The 19999-nt window shown below is 38.9% G+C and overlaps 1 long non-coding RNA gene across 2 annotated transcripts in view; it reads right to left on the reverse strand.

Moving 5' to 3' along the window:
- Positions 1–2152: 2152 nt before the first annotated feature.
- Positions 2153–19999, reverse strand: part of LOC135417885 (uncharacterized) — a 95931-nt gene continuing 78084 nt past the window's right edge. Inside the window, exons 4-5 of one of the 2 annotated variants that reach the window (XR_010432257.1) lie at positions 4704–4845; positions 2153–2818 (exon numbers count right to left, since the gene is read on the reverse strand). This is a non-coding gene — a long non-coding RNA (uncharacterized LOC135417885). Of the gene's footprint in view, positions 4846–19999 lie in introns of both variants that reach the window. The other variant, XR_010432256.1, reaches the window with a different exon arrangement.

Consider the following 19999-nt stretch of genomic DNA (forward strand, 5'->3'; position numbering starts at 1 on the left):
CTGTGTTTGCTTTGGGAGCCCGTTTCCAGCCCCACTACAGCTACAGCTCTATAGTTTCAACCTTAACACTACATATGGGCATGGTTCTTCACAGCCCAGTAAAACACATTGTGAGAGTCTTTAGCAGGATCAAAGACAAAATATATATATTAAAAAAGAAGTGTTGAATATAGAATTAAGTCCAGAAATAGAGTTACAGACATGCTTTTGAGAATTGTGACATTAGCCTCTCCATATCTTAGAGCCCCCTTGTTTAAATTATAAGAAAGGAAATACAGTGAACTGCTAGTTTGCAGAATGAAAGTCAGATAATGGAGATCGCACATGGGAGAGGTCTGAAAATGCACCAGCAGATATGATCTTGAAGAAGAATTTGAATTAGAAGAATGAAGAAGAAGAATGCATGATAGAAGGGTGGAAATTCCATCAAAGGGGGCCAAGTCTAATGGGATTTGAGGTCCAATTCTTACTTACTCTGACACTTGTTTGCTTTCTGTTGGAATAAATGAAAATCCAGAGCTTTCTCCTACAATGTAAGAAAAAATTGTCAGTTTCAGGCCACAAATATGTTGTTTATTTAGAGACTTGTAGTGCTTATTTCAGAGTTTGTAACACTCTCTAATTGTTAGGTACTAAAGGATTCATTAGAATAATTAATATTTAAATTTATAATTCAGTTATTAATAGTAATAATTTATGCAAGGAATCACACATCTCTTTTACTACAGCATATAATCATGTAAAGAACTCTCCTGGGACTTTCAAGTAAGCTACTCAATCCAGCTTTTTCCCAACTGTTTCTTAAATACATAGTTTTGTCAGAGCCCACCCTGCAGCAAACTCAGATGTTGAAGCTTTCTCACAGAAACTTGCCTGTTAGCAGATAACTCCTCTTCTACTACATGGCCAACACTGGAAATGCTCCAGCTAGCAAAATCCACGTGTGAGTGAGTAAACAGTGGCCTCATGTCCTAAAGAGTTTTTCAGTTGAAAGCAGCAGGTTGGATCCTCTCTGCTGGCACCACTGTACCTGACTTTCTCTCGGGCAGGAAGACAGCAGCTTCAGTCCCTGTGCCACCTGGGTCTGCTGCAGAGCTGCAAAGCAGCTGGCTGGGCTTTTGAAGTAGTTGGAGCTCATGCTGACAAAAGCAGGGATAACAGCATGACAGAGGCTCCTTGGTGAGACAGCAGCCAAATGCACACATAAAAATTGGCTTTTTAACTCCAATGTGCTCTTCCTTCATGGGATTGTCTTCAAGTGCACTGTGCATCCACCACCTGGGTCTGGGTCCAGTGCTGTTTAGCATCGTTGTTAATGACCTGGATGATGGGGCAGAGCGTGTCCTCAGGTTTGCAGAGGATACAACGCTCGGAGGGGTGGGTGCTACACCAGCTGGTTGTGCTGTCATCCAGAGGGACGTAGATTGGCATGAGAACTGGGCAAACAGGAATGTCATGCCATTCAGCAAAAGGAAGTGCAAAGCCCTGCACCTGGGGAGGAACAGCCCCATTCACCAGCACAGGTTGGGGCTGTCCAGCTGGAAAGCAGAAAGGTATGGACATACTGGAGAGAGTCCAGCAAAGGGCCACAGAGGTGATTAAGTAACAAGGACAGGCTGAGAGAGGTGGGACTGCTTTATCTGAAGAAGAGAGAGCTTAGAGGACCTTATCAATGTGTATAAATTTCTGATGGCAGGGAGTAAAGGAGGAGCCAGACTCTTCTCAGTGATTTCCAGTGACAGGACAAGAGACAATGGACATAAACTGAAGTACAAGACATTTTGTTTAAACATAAGAATTTTTTAGTGATTTTTTTTTACTATAAGAGTGATCGATCAGTGGAATGGGTTGCTCAGAGCATTGTGGAGTCTCCATCTGTGGAGATTTTCAAAAGGTGACTGGACATAGTCCTAAGCAACCTGCTTGTGCAGAAGAGTTGACCAAAATGATCTCCAGATGCCCCTGCCAACCACAGCTATTCTATGAGTCTATGAAATATTACTATAATGATGATTCCTGAAGGAACTGAAGCACTTATTTTTTTAGGACTAATATGAACCAATTAGAGGTGTTTGGAAAACAGTAAACATTATCTCCAGATAATATGTAACAAAAACATAAAACTCTCAACAAAAATACTGTTTTTTTAAAAAAAATTGGTAAACACTTCTTCAGTAATCAAAAATATAAACAGGAAAACTTGTACTGACATAAAAGTTTCTTTTTTTTTTTTCCTATAGGCCATGTTTTCAACAACATGTTCTGTGTTTGTTGGAAATCTTACATGTCTCTAGGCAGGATCAATTACAGTTTGATATTAAAGGGTTAATGTCTAATTAGAAATTTTGCAAGATCTGAAAATACCATTGTGAAGGGACTTGAGTATCCTGAAGGAATGTGTGAAGTTGGCATGGCAGGCAATGGGGCAGGCTCCAAGCCCTGCCTCTCTGTCAGGCAGGAGCCAGGTGAGGAGCAGCCCTTCACCTGCTTCCCAGCCCTGCTAGTTCCCAGCAGTGAAACTTCCCATAAATGGCTGATGCCAGGGCTTAAGGGATGGTGTTCTCCAGCTGCCATGCCCAAGGGGAAAGCTGATCTGACTGACTCCCAAAAGACTACTCCAAGCTCTGCTCCTCAAGTCTTGTATGAGAAACATCATGTATTTCCAAAAAATAAAGTCAGCCTCTGTTCTTAAAGATAAATGGTTTCTGAAGGGATTTTGTTGCCTTGCCATGAAAGCGAGGATCACAAGCAATGCAGTCAACTTTCAGGAGACACCACATGATGTACTTTCAACCATGCACTCTGCCTTGCCAGCTGCCTGAAATGGGAGAGCAAAAAAACTCTTACATATAGCTCTCTGAAATCCTGGAAAGCCACAGGAGCCACAAGCCCATTATTGTGTTAATAAATAGGGTCAGTGTCAATCTGGAAGCTTAAGCTTTTAACTCGGCAGCTCCGACACCCTCCTGCAATTAAAAAAAAATCTCAGTTGTTCACGTGGCCTTGCTCATCAGCAGGAAATAAATAAATCTGTGGTTAGCACCATTTCTCCTTAGGTGAGCTTTACCATTGAAGTTTTTCAAGTTAGAGCTGAAGAAAAATATTTTGAAGGTTTTCTGGCTGTGCTGACTCTTGCACTTCACGTATCTCTCCCAGCAGATTACAGGGGACTTTTGGAGTTAATCTGTTCCTCCTATTCATGTGACAAATGCATATTCATTAAGCATCATGTTCTTACTTTAGATTAGATATCATTAAACACTGCAGTGTAGAGGGAATTTGGGGAGACAGTGCTGATGTCTTTCTCAAACCCTGGCAAGAAAAAAATGCCATTAAACAGAGTATTACTTTACTGTGGAAGAATAAAGTGTTTGGCTGTAACTCCTTCTATGCAGGAGTTTGTGCAACAAGAGCAGGCTGGGATGTGCCAAAAGCGAAGCAGTGTCCATATTTTCTACAGGTGTGGGAATTTTTGGGGTCTTGGTTTATTCAGCCAGATCTCAAAACATTTCAAATAGACAGCTGCTTCATTTCAATGGTACTGAACTGTGCTGACTCTGAGGTCAGTGTCTTCCCCCCTTGGCACCTTGTGAGTTTTAAAAATCATTGCACTGAAACTTGTACTACACCTTGTATATCTTGAGGACTTGCATATATATTTAATTAAGCAAAAGTATCTTCAGTCTGGAATTGGAGGAAAATTTTGTGTGTGTTTGTGAAGAAATTCCCTATGCACTGTAATAACAAGCACTAGCTATAAGGAATTTCACGTTTTATCTCTCTTGCTAAAATAAAATGAATCCATCATGGCAGGCACTTCTGGTGTAAAATAGTGTCTTCTGGGCTATTTAAGGAATGGATGGTGTTTTGAGCACAGCAAAAATAGCCAGTAGTTACCATAGATATTTTTAAAATTAATTTATATATACATTTGTTTAAAAAAATCATTTAAGAGTAGAAAACAAACAATATATCTGTTTGCAACCTCTGAAACAGCCTGAAAAATAAAACAATACACTTGAAAGAACAAAAATAGAAACTGTTTTAAATGTGTGTTTTCATACTGCTGGAGGTGTTCTGCTGTTGTCAGTACTTTTCATGACAAGCAGTGCTCTGAGTACACATACAAGTTTGCTCTGCAAGTATTTTGCAAACTTTAAACTTACTATGGAAAAAGGCTTTCAGGTAGAATTTATGGGAATATGCATGTCACAAAGTAGCTTTATGAGAGAAACAGATTCTGTTGGGATTTTCTTCAGACAGTACAATGTTTTCCTTTTTTGGCATACTAGAGAAAGGAGCATCATATCAAACTGTGTGGATAGAGAAGCTGGTGCTCTTCAAAGCCCTAAAGGTGAAAAAAGTCTGAACAGCCAGTTCTACTGAAAAATTCCTGTGTCCAGTTTTTTGATCGCTCATATTTAGGCCCTATTTTTGGAAATCACTTTGTTTTTCTATTTTCTGAGAAGATACATCATCCAGATCATCATAAGATTTTTTGTAGGTTTGATTCCCTTTGGCCATATTAATAATCCTGATGAATGAATTTGTGTCTCTAATCTGCATCTGCCTCTTTAGGGAAGAGGCTACCTTTGCTTTATTAGCAGTATCCCCTTGTTTGTCCTAGCACTGCCATTTCCTCTTACTTACACTGGGTCTTTTCGTGACCTTTTCCCACCAAGTGCCTACCAGGCTTTACTCACCACTTGCAACATTCCCCCAGGCTTCCATTTGGTCACAATTCCAACACTCTTTTGTCTGCTTCCAAACCTGCTATGCTTTATCCTTGCTTTCTTCCTGACCTTCATCAGTCCCTTCCCTCTTCTGTTCTCTCTCCTGTACCAGCTGCAAAATGTGGGATTCATTCTGGCCTTGACAGTTTGTGGCTATTTAAACAAATGTTTTTTGCCCTGTCAAATGTTAATGCTAAACTTTATCAACTACTAAAATAAATTTCCAAAATCAGATGCTCGATATCAAGACTTACCTTTTCCATTAATTAGATATTTTGCATCTCATTTGGAAAATGGGGACTACAGCATTAATTTCTATTCCCAGATTTAAACAAGGTTAAAATACATGAAAGTATATAAACTTGGATGTCAAATCCTCAGTTCAGTAAATTGCTCAAGCTTGTGAGTAACTGTGAAATAGCACTCTAATGTAGTTAACCTAGAGTATATGCTCAAAACTTGTTTCTTTAGTTGCTTGGGAGAAGTGCTTTGGTTACTCAAGTGCTCAGAGATAAATGAAGATGAGTGCTATGGTGAACAAGGACCTGACATTGTGTGGTTATAAATGAATACAGAAGATGGAACATTTTGTTCACTCCAGATTCTATTTGAATAAATTGTACATAAAAGGACATTTCTTTTTCTTGATCCCTGTTTTAGTCTATAGCATGCGTTATTTATTTATATCAGATGATAAAAAAAGCTAAAACAGTTTAAAAATATTTTTCAATGGAAGGGAGAAACCTACATTTATAGCATAAGACCTCTTAACCTCCAAGAAATTGCTATTCATTTTGTTTCAATACAACAAATACTCATTTTCCTAAATGCCTGTGAACTCTATGCTGCAGCAAAAAAATGACCTAGGGCTTTTTCTGAAATTGCTGTTTGTGCTTTCTAATTACTTTTAACATGCAAAGCACTGTTCTTCTGCAACTTCTTGGAAAAAAAAGCCTATTTGAAATTCAGTAAGCTTTTATTTAAAGTGATTGGTTTCCACCTGGATAGAGTGAAATTTTCTTCTTGGATAGTTTATTAGTACATTAAAAGATGCAAATTAATTCATAATTCTTTCAGCTCATTCTCTTGGGAACAATTATACAAGGAAATTATTAATGTACAAGAAAACAACAGTTAAAAATCTCAAAGGGCAATAGAGGTGTGGAATATATGAAAACATTTAGACCTAGCTAATAGAAGAACTCGTTATAATAATAACAGTTCATAAACCAATTTTAATTTTTCTTTATTTGTAAACTGATAGCAGCCACATGCTGCAGACAAGCAATCAAAGACTCTGGCAAAGGAAGTTTGCAGTTAAAGGCCCTGTTTTCAATGAAGTGCTGCAGAAATGCAGTGTGAGAGTTGAATACACAATACCAGGGCCTCTAAGGATCACAGCCAAACTTAAGGCTTCCATGAGTTCACCACTGTCCGTGTCTTTGATATATCCCATCCCATGATGATTGCATACAAGACTATTATTTCAATGTAAGCCTCTGCACTCTGGTAAATAAGCCAAATATTTTTCATCTGGAATGAAAACCTCTCAGAATCTAGTTAACATTTGATGATAAAAGAGCAAACAGATTTGTTTTTAGGCTTCTTTGATCCACCTATTTTTTCTCCTCTTAGTTAAGGTGTTAAACAACTCAGTTACCTTCCATTTCTCTTTTCATCATTTATCCAGCATGCTTTTAATATTACATATCTGATGAAAATTTCCAGTCTTTTTACAATCAGAGTCATGACACAGGCTATCACCAGGATACCTGTAATGACTCTTGGATGTCTGCTTCCAGCACTCCCTGACATATGGCTATCAATGAAAAGACTGAGAGGGAAGCACATGCTCTCAAAATATTGTAAAACAAGCACCACTACTGAGAGAAGTTTGCCCATCTCACATGGGCATTATCCTGTCCTAAAGAACTTGCCCTTTTATAATTTTAAGCACAGCCACATATGCCAATATCCATTTCCTTGAGGCCTCTACACAGTCTGACCATACCTTAATGTACTGAGGCAGAGAAACAGGGGCATCACATGAACTGAGAACAAGATTAAATTATGGAAATGTAGGAATATAAGAACTTGTATTAGACTCTCTCACATATACCTTTTGCTATAGACTGTAAAGAGTAGAATTTACAAATGAAAAAAGCATACACTTGAAAAAATATGATGTTCTACAAATATTTCAGTTTTCAGAATAGCATAAGAACTGAAATAATAAAAATCTAAATAACATGGACTGACAAAAAATAAATCCTCAAGAAGAAGAGTGGACACAGCAGAATTGTTGTATATACAAATCAGACAAAAATCCAGCTTCTAAACACAGTAATATTGACTGTATTTTCTAGTGACAGTGGACCACTTCCAAAACACCCTCTCTCAAAAAAATTCCCAAATTCCAAAGGAGAGACTTTGTTTTGATGATGTGTATAAAGGAAAAGATAAGTTTTTACATGTTAAAAAACGGTACTGTTGAAAATACTGGTTGAATCCCTGTTCTGTCCTTTTGCAGTTGCCTGACTGAATGAATATATTTCCTTTGGCAAGCTAAAATAGGCAGTTTGCTTCCAGAGGAACAATTCTATCTCACAGTTCAGCTAAGACTACTGAGAGAAATCAAGGATTATTACCTATCTAATGCCGTCATTCCGTATATTTAGAAGAACATATGGACTTACTGGAAAAATAATTATTTAACACCCCTATGCAACTCAAATTCCACTAGCTTCTTTTGGTTATTTTGTTCTCTGCTGGTTTCTGCTAGAGACCAAAATCCCCATTAACTGGGAGAGAAAGAGTTGTCAAGGAATCACAAGAACATTTCTGATTGAGAATAGTGACAAGGGACTATTATGATTAAACAGTTTTCAAATGCAAATTTAACTATATGAAAATGCAAGAACAAGTTTGGTTTTTTTCCTTCCTGAGCTCAGAAGAATAAAAGCTATTTTTAATGTCATGCTTATTTTTGCCCTTTAAAAAAAAATAAAAAGCCAACAAAGCCACAATATGGAAAACTCCAGATGAAGAGGTCTGTGATATGCTGGGGGCAATAAGAGGGTGAGACAGAGCAGGATTTTTATAAGCAAATTTTTCATCCTGTAAGACTTTGCTCCGGGCTGTGAAATGTGAAACAAGCTGATGGCATCAATTTGATTCTGAAGGGTCATGTGCCTATATAAGAAAGCTGTAATTTAACGTAACATGGGATGACATTTCTGTAACTTTAAGGACTAAATGGACAAAGATATTCCATGTCACCATTGAAGTGATTTTTTATAAGGGCAGTACCAAGGTTCTGTGGCTGAGATCCCTCAGCTGGTGCCTCTGTGATAAGCCTCTTTGGCAGCAAACCAACAATGTCAACCTAGCATAAATGTAAGTGCCAGATCCATTTTTTCCCTTTGAAGTGCACAATCTTAAAGGATCAGGGTAAAGCCCTCGAGAAAACAATATTCAGGTTAAATATCTTCATTGTTCTCAAGAAATTACTTTAGTAGCTATTCCAATTAATCATGGTCATTCCCTATTTATCTAGACAGCAGATAGAGAAAAGAAGTGTCACACAAGGACAGTCTTTCAGGAGTTTTTCCCCTTTAGACACAAGCACAGAGGCTTGAGCTACATACAAACTCAGGAGGCTACAGGTAAAAATGGTGAGAGCCCCTCTAAATATAAGGCTCTGGGTTTGGTTACTGTATTTCTAAGATCTGGCCCTTAGCATCGTAGTTTTTCAGAAACTAGCTGCTGATTGCTAGCAAAGCAAAAATCTGTGATATAAATGTGTGAAACTATGAGACACTGAAAGAAATCACTCTGGAAATGCAGCGATGCCTCATTGATCCAGCAAATTCACTTAGGCCGTTGAAGTGTTCCCATCCCTGTTATCAAAGCCTTGCTCATCTACCAGAGGTGGTCAAGTGAGACACACCTCAGGTGGTGCAGTTTCCTCCCCAGTAGCCAGAAAGCAAATGAACTGGAATTTTGAATCTCAGTCTTTTCTTTGAAATGGATATTGTTTCAACTGTGATCATAACGAGTGGTGAAAAAGCACCATAAAAACACCTTGGTTTAGTTTTAAAGATATTTATGGGGAGTCTTACTTATTGCTAAATGATGGAGAACAGTTATAATCTGCTATAGTTAATTTACTGCTACATAAGCAAAAATGTGCTAAGAGCAGCACACTTGTTAAATTAAAGCTCACTTAATGATTACACAGCACTTGGGAATAACATCCAGCTAAAGAGTAAGCAGTAATGGATGTTTTCTATAGCATCATTCATTTTAGGAAAATAAGACAACCAAAGCCCTTTGCATTTTTGCTGATGATAAAAAGATACAAAATACCAGAAAGTAGACCAGAAGGGATTTTCTCTTTTAGTGTATATTGGAGTACTGACTACAGCTGATGCAACTACCATGAGGTGGTTACTGGCTCTGATTCTCCACCCTATTACAGCAGGTTGAGCTGAAGTCAGTGCTATTATCTTGCTGTATCACTCTTACAACAGACTGAAAAAAAATCAGATAAAATACTGATCTGGATATTATCGAGCCTCTTCATCATTTTTTTGCCTGTCACCACAGTATCTGAACATGTGATTGTTAAATCAATAGTAATAACAAAATCCCAAGACTCAGAGAAAAGCTAGTATTTTCCTCCTTATGGAAGTGAGGATTTTAGTTGAATCAGGGTTATTTTCTTGGGTAGGGAGTAACCTTGTGTTGTGGTTTAAATCCAGCCAGGACCCAAGGCCCGCACAGCCGCTCGCTCACTTCCCCACCAGCGGGACTGGGGACACAGTCAGAAGGGTAAAAGCTGGAAAATTTGTGGGTTGAGATAAAGACAATTTAATAGGGAAAGCAAAAGCCACACATATACAAGCAAAGCAAAACCAAGGAATTAATTCAACAATTCCCACAGGCAAGGAGATATTCAGCCATCCCCAGGGAAGAAGGGCTACATCATGCACAGTGGCTACTTGGAAAGACAAACACCGTCACTCCAAATGTCCCCCCCTTCCTCCTTCTTCTTCATAAGTATGAATGTGGCTGTACTCTCATTTATCTTATTTTCCATGATGGTACCTCTTCAAAAAAATGTGGCATTTTTGAATTGAGTATTTTTGTGAAATAACTTGATTTGTAAAAAAAAAAAAAAAAAAAAAAAAAAAAAAAAAAAAATCTTAACTATGAATAAGCCTCTACAGCAATCCCGATATATGAATTTTAGATAATTTTTTTTGTCACTATATAGGAGCTTTATAAAAATATTGCTTCCGTAGCTCAGGGCCATGTTGAGGCCATGCCACATACCAGCAGGAGTGGATGGCAATGGTTGAAAGCTCAGTCCCCTCTGGATGGCTTTACTAGAACCTGCTGTATGACAGCTTCATGCTAAGACAAGGAAGAGGATCATTTAGGACTAGCAAGTCTTCATGTGCTAACACAGGATGAAAAATGCTAATATCTGTGAGCTTACTGAATTCTCTTCAGGCATGGCAGAATAGCTCCATAGCAGAGGCACCACGGAGAACTGGAGTAGGTCTCCACTGTGGGTGACAATCCAGCCAAGTTATCCTGACTTAGAGCTTGGAAATGATTCTTCCTTTTTGTCACTGGCTGTTGGAAAGCCCTGCACATCCAAGCTCCAAATGGAGCAATGACAACACTTGAAATGGATCTTGACTCACTGTGCACATCCATATCTCTGGTACTGATGGTGATGCTACAGCATCAGATCATTGTTTTTCTTTTTACGCACATGTGGTATTGGCCAAGAAGGTTACAAATGTCTTAGCTCATTTTTTAATGGTGCTTGAGTAATTGGTAGTACATGGGATCTTAATGAAGACCACATACAGGATGCTCTTTGTCTCATAAGAAATTAAAGTACATCTTTTTGTGGTTTGTAGTGTGATCACTAAGAAGGCTGGAATTAGTGAAATTACTAGGTGACTAAGAAAAAGGCATTCTAATCTTTTCTACTCATTAATAAAGGAAGACTGTATGTAGAGCAAGACTGATTAAAAGTTTACCTTTGTTTTCATGCAGACACCATAGGTAAGGACTCTGAAAAGTACTCAGCACTGATCAAAATGAGAGGAACCAAAAGTGGAAAAATCGTTGTCTTGCAGAGAGAAAAACCCGTCAGCCATGATAAATCATAACTATTGAAAATATGCAGGTTTTTGTAAAACAAGAGTTCTTAATGGTGTCTGCTTATGCAGGACCCATTGGGAATCTGTGTGTGGAAAATGCCTTTAATTGCAGAATTTTCTCCTGAAGCACTGTAGGTGTATTCTGGCTATATTTGCTATATTCTGAAATTCTCTCAATATGGACTTCTGCATATAAGATGAGGCCCAGTGAAGACAGAGCTCCTTATTCTCCTGTCCTGAGTCCTATGACTTTTTACTTAACACATTATTTGAATTGGATAGAGCTTTTTTGATGATATAAAGGGATCTATGTTTATTAGGTTTACAATGGAAAGTAAGTCTCAGCTGTAAATGTGCAGCAAATACAACCTCCACATAATAATGGTGCTATGTAATTTATTAATCTAAAATATTCCAACTTACTACAGATACCTGTAAAATCATATTGGTAAATGCACAGGCACTGAAGGGCATATTATATAGCAAAGCAGTACAAGCTGCTGCCTGTGAAGACTTAACATAACTAGATAATGTCCAAGTGCTTAATAGTATTTATTCATAAAAGGCAGGCTCTGCTCTTCAATTCAGATCTCACAAATAATTAAGCAAGCACCCAGGAAAGTTGAGATATCCTAGTTAAGGAAAAAAACAAAGCAAACATATAAAGAATTGAGATAAATAGTGTCCATATTTTTAAGCATGAAGTAAATGCTAACATGCAACTTTTGCATAGGCTATCCATAGCTTCTGTATCTGTTTTCCTAAAACTCTTGATCTACTCTTTCAGCAAAACAGTACAGTAGATTGGTGAAAGTCAAAAGCATATTTGAGTAACCATCTTACTCAGGTTTACTGAATTTTAGCCTGAAAAGAACTTGTGCACAACACAGGCCCTAAAGTCTCAAATGATTTTTCCTTCAACTATGAAATTTCTGATCAAGGTGAAATCTCTCGATTTTCCTTTAGCAAGACACCCATTCTGTAAAAGGTAGATAACTACATCCAGGTTGAATCTGAATCCATGGCTGAAATCATAACTGTGAAAAACATATGGGTCATTTCCAGTCTGCATGTCTCTAATCTGCACAGAGAATGCAAAAACTCTGCTACCACCAGAGCACCTCTGCCTTCAACTCATTTCCTCTCTTTCCCTATTCCCCTATGCCCAAGGAACCTTGTAAGTACTTGATGATGTATCTTCAGGACCTCATGGTATAATATGGAGTAATTCTGCAGAAGACTACTGAATTTTATTTGGACAGCAACAAGGATCCTGATTTCTGTTGCAGCCTTCTAGAGTAACACTGAGAAACTTATTGGAGGGTAGGAGTGACTGAAGGAACCCAAAGGAACTAAATGCTAAACATCAAGGACAACTGGTTATGTTTGCTTCCTTTGGCTGCCTCTCTCTCACTGTCTACCACAGAAAAAATGGGGATTTAGTGATAGCTTCTTTTACCATGAAGAGAAATATTTGATTGTAAAAACAAACCCAATGAAATATTCAGTAATAAAATGGTCAAGTCACTAAATAATGCATCCAGCTGGCTCTAGTGCTTGACCTTTGCAAAATTCCTTGGAGGTGAAGTACAAACTAATTTTTTTCTGATGGTGTATTCCTGTATTCACTGCTATGAGAACTCTGTATTTCACAATGAAAGCAACTCATTTTTTAGCTTTAATTATGCATGTTCTTCAGTGGGTGGCCTTCTTGCTTCCTGGTAGGTACTGAATCAATACCCTGGCATAGTGCTAATGGGCACTGTGCTGCTTGAGGTGCCATCTTTCAGAAGAGATGCTGAAAGCGAGGTCTCACTGCTTTGGGATTTCCCTGGCTCTCATGGCACTTTTTTCTTCTTCCTTTTTTTTTTTTTTTAATAGTAATAAAGGTGTTAGCATCAGTGCTTTGGCCACAGTCCAAGGTGGATAATTACATTCAGTCTTCCTAAATTTTGCATTGTGCAGTTTTAATTTAATATGGTGCTCTTCTTTTCTTCCTGCCCTAAGTTGTTTTGTGTCGTTGCTGGGCACTATTAAATAACCTCCATATTTCCCCTGAGACAGCTGCATTTACGCTGTAGGTGAGGCAAAGCCTACACATGAATTTAGTGAACCGTTCCCAGAGAAGCAAACACAAGCTCACTTGCAATTATTACATGCCAATATTTACGTGGACAAACTCCAGCTTTTCTGCTCTCCTCCGGTAGTTTACTTTCATTAGGAATTTAACTACCCAAATGAAAACAGCAGCTGTAGGGAACACTGTCCCTTCTCAAGAGGTCACAAGGCTCATGCTTGGGAGGACTTTTTCAGCAGGCAAAGTAGTTTTATCCTCTGTTCGAGAACATAAGCTTCTACAAGCAACCTTCCCCTACAACATGTGCTATTTAGCCATGAGCTGCACAGGAATGTTGAGCAGGATTACCCTGTCTCAGCTGTGTGGCTGCCTTCCCCTGTCTCATCCTTCTCACAGGGTCAGTTTGTCCTTCCAGGGAAAATGAATGGGGCCATGAGCTCCATCCTGCTCAGTCTCAGTGTTCGGCTAATGCACATGGGGCTACCCTACCAATAGACAAATTCAAACAGGCTGTACATGAGGCTAGAACTGAAGTTAATGCCAGCAAATTTCTGGATTTCTTTTACAAAGTGACCTTCCTGATGGTCTTATTTGTACCTAAATTCAACGTGCTGCAGTTTAGTCCTATGACTCTGCACAGATACAAGACCAGGGCAGAGAGGAATGGCTACTACCAGACATAACAAGTAGGTTGGGCTGGTACCATGGGAATCCTGAGCGAGGAAGGAGCTGAAAGAGCTCCTCATAACAAGCAGTGCATAGCAACCTCTGCCATGAGTACAGAGAGCTGACCCTGCAGCTCCCATGAACACGGACACGAGACCTTGCCTACAGCACAGGAGCTGCAGTCCTTTGGCTGAGTGACCCCAGAGCACCAGGGGCCAGACACTGCTGTGCATTGCTCTGGGCAGCTCCTCCTAAGAACATTTATATGCAATAGTTTTGTCGACTGAAGAGTCTGTAAGAAAGCCTGGCAGTTGCCTGGGCAAGGCTCTGGATTGGAGCTTCCAGGAGCCAGGAGAACCAGTTTGCTTTTAGCATCACGGGGAGAGGGGAAAGTCCAAGTCATCCTAGTAATGGTTTGAGAGGGGCACTGACAGTGGTCATGGTGCAGCTGTTTGGGTTTACCTTCATGGCAAGGAGACCAGCTAGAGCTCCACAGCAAATGCTCCACGTGCTATTACCTATGCTGCTCTCAAATATTACATATTGAATGCCTTTAGAAAAATGTATCTAGATGTGAAAGCATCCAGGAGTCATCTACACTGGACAGAGTTAATCCAGAGAAGGAAAAGGCATAAATCTAACATGATTTTTGTTTGGCACAAAGCCCTTCCCGGGTAGACGCTGCTGCTCAGGACCGAAGTCAGTCAGGCGGGCATCACTGTCCTGAGTTTTTTTAGTTGTACATGCTTTCAGGAGCTGGGAAGGGCTGGGGGAGGATCATGTTAAAACAGAAAGCAGTAGTGATCTTATAGCACAAATCCTTCTGAGGGGGTAAATCAAGGTAGGCAGGTTTTCATCAGCTCAACTGAAAAGTATGCTAAAAGCAAATATTAAAAATATAAAACTTCAGATGCAAGCTGTGTAGCCAGAGCCATCCAAAATAGGCTTATGGCTATAGCTTATTAAATATTTTTTAAATTAATGTATTTGAAGTCTTAACTTGAAAATAAAATCATAGGAGCAAAACTGTATTGCTATAAATCAGCAAGACTCCACTGATTTTCCAATTTACTGTATTTGAGTAACCTTAACTATGTATTATCTCACTTGGCTTTAAAACATTGCCAGAACTGCAGGCTTTGAGGCTTTTCCTACTGATAGTATTGTTGCTCTTGCTTCCATCTTTTTTTCTTTTTTAAATACTGCATGCTTTTATTGTTTAATTTAAAGCTATTCAACCTTTCCTCCTGCTATTCAAAGACATTTTGTATGTAAAAACAACAATTTGGACCCAAAATCACCACCATCTGCTTATTTATAGCATGATCCAACAATAAAGGGAGTCTTTATTAAGCCCTTAATGGGAGTCACATGACTGTGCAATGAACTCAGTTTTCATTTTCCTGATAAAAGTGAGACTATCTCTTTATTGGTCCCTATTATTATTTTGTGATGTTCTGAAACAAGAATATTAAAAGAACCTTCATTTCTTGAGACCCATCCCCTTCACCCGATTGTAGCCATTGCTTTACTGGATATGTAGTGTGAGTCTGGTCCTGGCATGCCATTAGGTGCCAGAATTAAATGTCTTTATAGATTTGTTTTTGTTCGTTCAGTGTCTGAGGGGGAAGGTAAGCTGATAAGCATGTTGCTTTTCAAATTGCTGAGCTATCCTTGGTGTGACCTCAGGGAAAAAAAAAAATAAAGAAAAAAAGCCAAACCAAAACCAAAATCCTGCAGCAAAACCAAACAGCTAAAGAAAAAATTAAGCCAGTCACTGCTGGTAGAAAGTAGAGATTAAATAATTGAAGAAACCAGCCTTGTGTAAGTATCAGCACCAAGAAAAGACTCAAATATGTTTTAAACTTGCATGAAGTTTCTCATAAACTATGATCCTGAGGACTTGGACGATAAAAAAACCTTTCTCAGTTCTAAGAAGAGTATGTGGGAAGGAGCAAAGTTGTTGACATCCTCCTTCACGTGGATCACTTTCCTTCTAACAAGGACACGTACCAATTGCAGTGCAGTACAAAGGCAGACTTCTGCTGCTCTCACAGTTCACTTCTGACCCTTCAAAAACAGTGTGTGGGGGCAGGAAGCTTTTACTTCAGGGTGTTTTTTAAAATCTCACTGTTGCAGTCAAAACTACCCCAACACACTTTTACAGGCAGAGGTCACTGCACTACAAAGGTAGATATTTTTTCTACCTTAGATACAAAAAATATTTTATTGGCTTTCATTGAGACGTATGGAAAGTGCTCCAAGTTCATAGCACCAAACTGTGATACATCCCATATAAAAACCACAGATAAAGGTCCTAGAGTTTACTGTTTCAGTTTTATATTTGCAGTTATACTAGTTGGTAAATTAAGGAAAAACAGGTCATTAACATGATCATAGTATCTTTTCAATACAGCTACACAGATATTCTCTTCATAAAATTTTTCGAGTTTGTAGGGTTATGAGGCTTTGCACTTATGTGGCATATCCTACTCGCCACAGGGGCTTTAATCCTGATTGGCACATGTGAACAGGGATTTGTCTGTCCAAATTACAGGTCTACAAAACAAGTATCCGTATCGGAACTCTCTGGCTACATTTCCATTTCAGCTAAAGAGAGAAATAACCATTTCTAGATTTATCTCCTCCTAAGGTAGAAATTGAACGAGCACAGATGGGTTATGCTGTATCAACAGCTACTTTTATTCCTTGACTATGCCAGACTGTACACCACTAGCTCCGAGAGACACATCCAACCCTCAGTCTCTGTCTGAGTTCTGCATCACTTACAAAATGGTGGCACCCAGCCACTGCTCTTTGTAGGTCATGCTAAATACAGATTCTCTTTAGCATTCTATAAAACTAATGGGTATGAAGGCAAATAAGGTGGTATCTCAGTATAAGTGAGAAGGAAACCAGACAAATCTGTACAAAATGTGACATGTGCTCCAGAAAAGAGATACACCACACATCATTCAGGTGGTGGGCACATCAGTGAGTACAAAGAGACCACGTGCATAGACTGATTTGAGTGAAATCCTGATTCCACTGAAATCAGATGCAAACATGCATCCTGAGCAGGATCCAGACTTCAGCCTTTTTCTGAAGAAATGGCACATTTCCAATACAACTACCACGCAGGAAAGAACTCTCTGACTCTGGGGTGCGCTTTCAAGGAGTGTTAAGAAGCTTAAGCCCATCGTGATGATCTTACTGATTGTGATGTCCAGCCTACAGAATATAACAGGAATCACAGGTTGAGGCAAATGAGAGCCTCAATCTTGGGCTCTCAGAAGGATGATGAGTTTGAATCCTCCAGTGAGAAAAGAGCTGCAAGCAGCTCTCCTTTCCATCTCTGTAACACATGGAGAGAAAACAAATAATTATTTTTGCACTACCTCCCAAAGAAAGCAGTAGATGCTTTTTTATTCAGATGATGTTGTTCGAGCCTGTCCACAGTGTTCCTGCTCTGGCCACAAATCAGTGGCTGCCTATAAACATTTGGATGATTTTGTTGAATCTAACAATAGCCAGCAGTGGTGGGCAGCACAAAAGAAAAGTCAGGTCACTGGATTTTAGCCAGCTAGCTAATTCTGACCTCCACAACAGTCAGAGGGAAGAATTTTTAAGCACTGTGTGTGAATACAAACGTCAAAGATACCTGATCTGTTTGCAAAATGTAGCCTGACACACAAAAGAATATATGACCTTTAACTCCATGAAATACCTGTCAGCCAGTTGTGCTAGGGAAGAATCTACATGCAGTGCCTGTGATATGTTGATTCTCTTTTCAAGCAACCCAGGCTTTGTATCTTTTAGTCCAAACATTAGAAAATGAATTGACTACAACCACAGCACTCATGTAAAAGCAATGTATCTGATATGAGTGATACAGATAACAGCACCTTTCATCAAAAGATCCCAGAGGTACTATGCATCTTATTCACAATAGTTCCAGTCCTGTAACAAATTCTTGCTTAAATTTATATACAAGCTGCTCCACTGAAATCTAATCATATGTGTAAGCCCTCTCAGAATCAGGGAATGGCACTGCACAAGAATTATATTTGTCTCTGCTGATAACAAAACTCTCTGTAGAGCAAAATACAAAAAGAAACCCTGTTAACTGCCTGAATTCCTTGAAGAATTTTGGATGTCAGACCCATGTTTTGTCTATGCCATCATCCTACTCTGCCTGAAAATACTCCAAGTATTTAATGACAAAAGATACACAGGATTTTCTGCATCTGAGAAGCTGAATATTCTTCTGGGAAGGTCTGAGCTTTTAAATGAACTTTCTCAAGTGGGTGACTAATTCTTTAGCAAAGCCAGAAAAAAGTCCCACAATACAAATGAAGCATTAGAGTGGGAGAAATACCTGAAGAGGCCCCATTTTTATACATCATACTCAGCACCTCAGAGAGAGAGAAAACTATGTAACATACCAAAATAAAATTAGGTAACTCCTCCTTTCCTCAGACTATTTTACTAAGCTGCTGGGTTTCAGTATCTGTGCAGGTGAATCCAGAAGCAAAAGGAATAATTTTATTAAAGAAGAACAACTACTTTGTAAACATATAAAAAATGAAAAAGCTTTCAATCTTATTCTTATATAGATTGTCAGATAGCTCTGGTTACCAAGTCACGATCTCATCAAAAATATGTCTCTAAAACATGCCAGAAATGTGAGAGCAGTCTAAACCTGAAGGCATAGCCTGTCTCATCACACAGTTGAGATGTAGAGCTGAATTTTACCAGTCTAGAATTTTAGTTTTGGTCAACATCTGCTATCAGCAGGAGAGGAGAAATTCTGAGAGTTGATTTTAAATGTTGATGCTCTTTATACTCAGATCTTGTAAGTGCCACATGGAGTCAGACCAGCGGTCCATCCTGCTCTCTCCTAATCATGGTCTCTCAGCAGTATTACTCCAACGTAAATAGTGCAGAATGATGAAAAGCAAATTTCAGATCTAATTGTCTCTGAAGTTTAGGGAAGTTCCAAACCTATATTTGGACTCAGATATGACCTTATGCCAACATAACACTAAAGCAAAACATAACCTGGGATTTGTATGTTGATTGCTTTGAGAAATTACCAACATTCAGTAATGCAGTGCCATTCCCTGATTCTGAGAGGACTTACACATATGATTAGATTTCAGTGGAGCAGCTTGTATATAAATTTAAGCAAGAATTTGTTACAGGACTGGGACTATTGTGAATTGCAGGTGTTTGCAATATCTCTTGCAACAGCCACTTTTATTGAGCTTCTAAAAAATTATACTTCTAAGTATACAAAATAATAAATACATGATAGAAACATTACTAATGTCCATTCTTTTCCCCTTCCCACGTGTACCCCTTACAACAGTTTTCAAGCAGCATAAAAATATTCTTATGATTATTGTAACACACTACAGTGAAGTAGCATAAATCCCATACAGTGAACTTGAGATGCAGTGTGCCCTTCTGTTCCACTCACACGAAAACAAGGGTGTTCTTACACACCTTGTAATTCAGTTCAGGTACTGCCTCTCAAATACAAACTCCCTCCCAAGAAGGCAGTTTATGAGTGTTATCAGATAACTGCTTATTTTGAGCTGTTAATGACAATACTGTTGTCTGCCAAGTGTACTAAATCTTCTGCCTTCTGTACAAGTGGAATTCAGCAAATCAAATCTAGGGGAAGGGATCTAACCTCTAGTGGTCTTCTGAGGAAACTTTTTACTGTCCTTTCTGAACCAGTAAAAGAGCCCAGGCTATGCTATTTGGCGGCTTAACATCAGAGGAAGTGCAAAGTAAAGAAATCTTCACAAAGCAAGTAAGTCCAAACACATACCACTGCCAAATCCTCTTCACTTGGAATAAGTCTTAGGTAACATATCTAACCTCTACTTCAGTCTGCATACAATACAAAAAACAACCCAACTTGTTGATGTGGAAATCTTGAAACATCATGAAATGAAAAATTGTATCAATATTTTACTGAAAGTCTAGACCCACTTTTAAGTCACCTAGAGATATTTTTAAAATACTGGGATTTAGGTGGCAAAAGAATAAACGGATGATAATTTAATCTCTCCACCTGTCTAGCTGTATTTAAAAAAATTATATTGTCCTCTTTTACACTGATGGTTTTATAATGCTGTGTTTCCACAAACTCGAAAGTCTCCTGTTTCCTTGGGAGAGATGAAGACTTGCTCTTCACCCAGCCAGTGATGTGGACACAATCAGTGAACACTCAAACCTGTTTGTGCAGCATCGCCACGCTGCTGCCCTCTCCATGCAGGTATACATGGAAAAAACAAATGGGACAGACCTGTGACTCAGCTCAGTCCCAG

Source organism: Pseudopipra pipra, chromosome 8 (assembly GCF_036250125.1).
Source record: "Pseudopipra pipra isolate bDixPip1 chromosome 8, bDixPip1.hap1, whole genome shotgun sequence".
NCBI lineage: Eukaryota > Metazoa > Chordata > Aves > Passeriformes > Pipridae > Pseudopipra > Pseudopipra pipra.